This window comes from Rhea americana, unplaced genomic scaffold (genome assembly GCF_003343005.1).
Source record: "Rhea americana isolate MKP2758 unplaced genomic scaffold, rheAme1 scaffold_22, whole genome shotgun sequence".
Taxonomy (NCBI): domain Eukaryota; kingdom Metazoa; phylum Chordata; class Aves; order Rheiformes; family Rheidae; genus Rhea; species Rhea americana.
In genome coordinates, this window is record NW_028186329.1 from 6,064,465 (window position 1) to 6,067,888 (window position 3,424).

Below are 3,424 nucleotides of genomic sequence, written 5' to 3' on the forward strand. Positions count from 1 at the left end.
CCTCAGCCCGGGACCGGGCAGGCGGGAGGGAGGCTGGGATGGGCCCCCGGAGCGCGGCGGGCTCGAGGCAGCAGACACCCGGTGGAGGGTGCGAGGAGCACGGGGAGGGGCTCTCCTCGCTGGTGCCGGCGACAGGGGAGAGGCACCGGGCGCAAGGCAATCGCAGCGAAGTGCGCCTCCACAGAGGAGGAAACTTTCGTCCAGTGAGGGTCACTGAGCAGGCTGCCCAGGGAGGCTGTGGAGGCTCCCTCCTTGGAGATGCTCAAAACCCACATGGATACCGTCCTGGGCAGCCGGCTCTACCTGACCCTGCCCGAGCTGGGGGTCCCATCCGACCTCAGCGATCCTGCGGCCCCTCGGAGCTGCTGGGGTGAAACGCTTTTTCATGTATTTCCTGGTGGATGTCTGGGATGTGCTGAACCAAAGCCCAAGGCACTTGGCTACAGGTGGAAGTTCAAAGCTAGCTTATTTTATTAAATTTGTGCAGTAGTTCTGAGCTGTTAAGAAATGCCAGGACAAATCTGATATTACAGAATAGACAAAATATTGGTCACTATAGGCATAGTTGCATAGAGTCCAACTGCATTTCYCTGTTGCACGTTTCAGAGGAAGTCAGCCCAGTGATAAGCTCATCTACCTTATACTGATGCTATATATTGTTCTTTCTTCTGTATTGGCTAAACCATGACAGTCTGCGCAGAGATTTTCAAATCTGCAATGGGCAGTTTGCCTTTGCTCGTGTGGTGGAAGKTTGTAGCTCTGACTGCACAGATGTTGTAGGTTAAGTCATCAAAGGTGAGCCAAAGGTGGTGGCACTGTTAAGCTTTACGCCCTCCAGCCTTTGGATTGTTCGTTGGTGTCAGAGCCACGAACTAAACTGGTGAATTTAGTAGTAGTGAATTGATGTATTTATAGGAATGTGTATTTTTAGTATTTCTTTTTAGAATTTATATTTATTATTTATTTTTAAAAGTAATTTTGTCTGTGAATCCTGCTGCCTAAAGGATTTGTTTCAKAATTTGTGTTACATGGATGCCTGATGTAAGTCCCTGCTGACTAAGCTTCRAAGAAATTGGAATTGAAACTGTATCTTTCTAGAAAACAGACTGTAGTCTTAAAAGTGAAATAAGTGCTTATTACGGTTGCACTGGTTGTCTCAGATCGCTGGTAAGGAGTAACTCAAGCATCTGAAGCCTGCCAGTATGAACTTGGTTTGCTAGAGATTAATAGTTGTTCTTGTGTTGATGACTGTGCCTCTTCAGTCAGATGAGTGCGTTGAATCTCCATTTTACATCCCATGAGATCTATAGTGCTTTATGCTATTAAATGCATTAGTTCAAGGATTTCACTCAGCATGAAACTGTAATAGCACTCACAAATAAAGTTCCTCTGGATCAGGCATCCTTGTGGGAGAGAATATGGAAGTTTCATCCCATAATAATATTTCTGTTTGTTTTGATTTTAAAGGGTTTGCTAACTATACATGAGCAAGGCATACTCTAATGTGAGAACATCCTACATTATTAAATAATTTGTGTGAATCTTGTACCAAGCATAGGAATTCATGACTAATGCAAATGGATGCACTGTAAGCATTCCCTGCAGCAAAACAACAGCTCATGAGAGCTTATCGTTGCTTACAGTTGCTCTGTACTAGCTAGGAAGGTGCTGTGTGGGAAGAAATATTTATGCATTAAGCTAAAAGATGATATAGCTTGATGAGTTTCTGTGAATAAATGTTTCAGTGTCCAGACTCTATCTGCTCTACTTCTTTTGGGCCTCTATGGGGGAGTTAATGGTGAGAAGAAGCTGTAGTTTCAGTAGATACCACTATAAATTATGGATGTTGCAGGATGTTGAAGATAAAGGACCTTGTGATTAATTAGTCCCTTTAACCTCTGTGGGGCTACTTGAACATGATGAATTTTAAAAGTTGTGGTAAGAGTAGAAGGTGACTGTGTGGAAAGACTGAATCTCTTCGAAATGTGACCTTTGAATTTAAGGGATGAGCAGAATCTTGGAGTGCTGTAATACAGTGAATTATGTTATTTCTGTGAAATAGTRTAAGTAATTCTATTTCCATTACTTTATGTCATGCTACTTATGTTCAGTGTTAACATTTAAAACAAGGTATGTTATGGTCATAGCAGTACAACTTACCATGCTTCTTACCATTCTTTTTCCTGCGAGTGATTACTTACTTAGTATAGCCAAGCTCGAAATGAAAATGTTTGCTTGGAGTGACTGAAAGGAGGAATTATCAGAGATGATGAGATTAATGGTGTAAAGGGATGATGGTGTTTGGGCCGCACAGAAGTTTRCTGGTGTGTCGGTTCCGCACAAGCTCAGTAATGTGCCAGGAGGTCATGAAGGCTGGTCTTCCCCTCTGTGACTGTGGGGGGTTGTTACAGAGGAGGTGGGCTGAAAGAGGGGTTTTTGAGAAGTATGGTGATGGGTTTTGTAGTTTGTTTGCAAGAAACAGTGGCAGCTCTCTCCTGTATGAAATGGGAGAACAGAAGAAGAGTGATTGGAGATCCTCTCTGCAGTGGCTCCGCACAGCTGACAAAACACATGTTTCCCCGAGCACCTGGTTGTCTTGGGGAGGACAACTGAAGGGAGCAGCTCCAGTTCCTCTCATGTTCATCCTGCCACAGTTTGTTCTCACTGGCTGGAAAGAAAAGAGGTGGAAAGGGTGCTTGTTCTCTCCTCTAAGGAAGCTTGTCACCACCTTGCTGGTTGCTCAGCTTGCTTCCTCATGCCTGTTGCTTTGGATGATTTTCTCCTTTGTAGCTCTAGACAGCAGTGGGAAAATGGAATAGGCAAAGAGCTGTCAACACKAGCTAGCTGTAGAAGCACTATGCACTTTTGAGGAAAGGGTGGAAGTAACTTGCCACAGAAACTTCTCCCAAGCTCCACAGGGAAACCTAGGGAGAAAATAAGAAGTAAAAGGAGTGGAGTCTTGACCAGTGAAAAGATTGGTCAAAGGAAAGAAATGATTAGGAGGAAAAAAGATGGAAGTGTCTGTAATGCAATGCTCAAGTTAATGCTCTGTCAAAAAAGTATATGGGGAACTTGTTCCCTCCTGACTTTCTTTCAGGAGCTCGGCTTTACTGAAGCACATTTCTTGTGGTGTAAAACTCTGAAAACATTTTTTTTCCAGGTTAGTTAAGAGAATAGTTGCACTCGTTCCAGTTTTGTTTGAGGTATACCCAAGAGGGAGAAAAAGAGAACGGGGAAAATGTCTGTTTTCCTTTTGGTGATTAGATTTCATTGTCAGTTTAAATTGATGACACTAGCTTCCAAACTATTGAGCCTGTGCTAATAAATGCAACAGTTGTTCATAATTTGGCAATAAGTGACCTTTAAATGTAGATGCTTACTAAGAATATCCCTAGGGAACAATTTAACTTCAAAATGACACCCA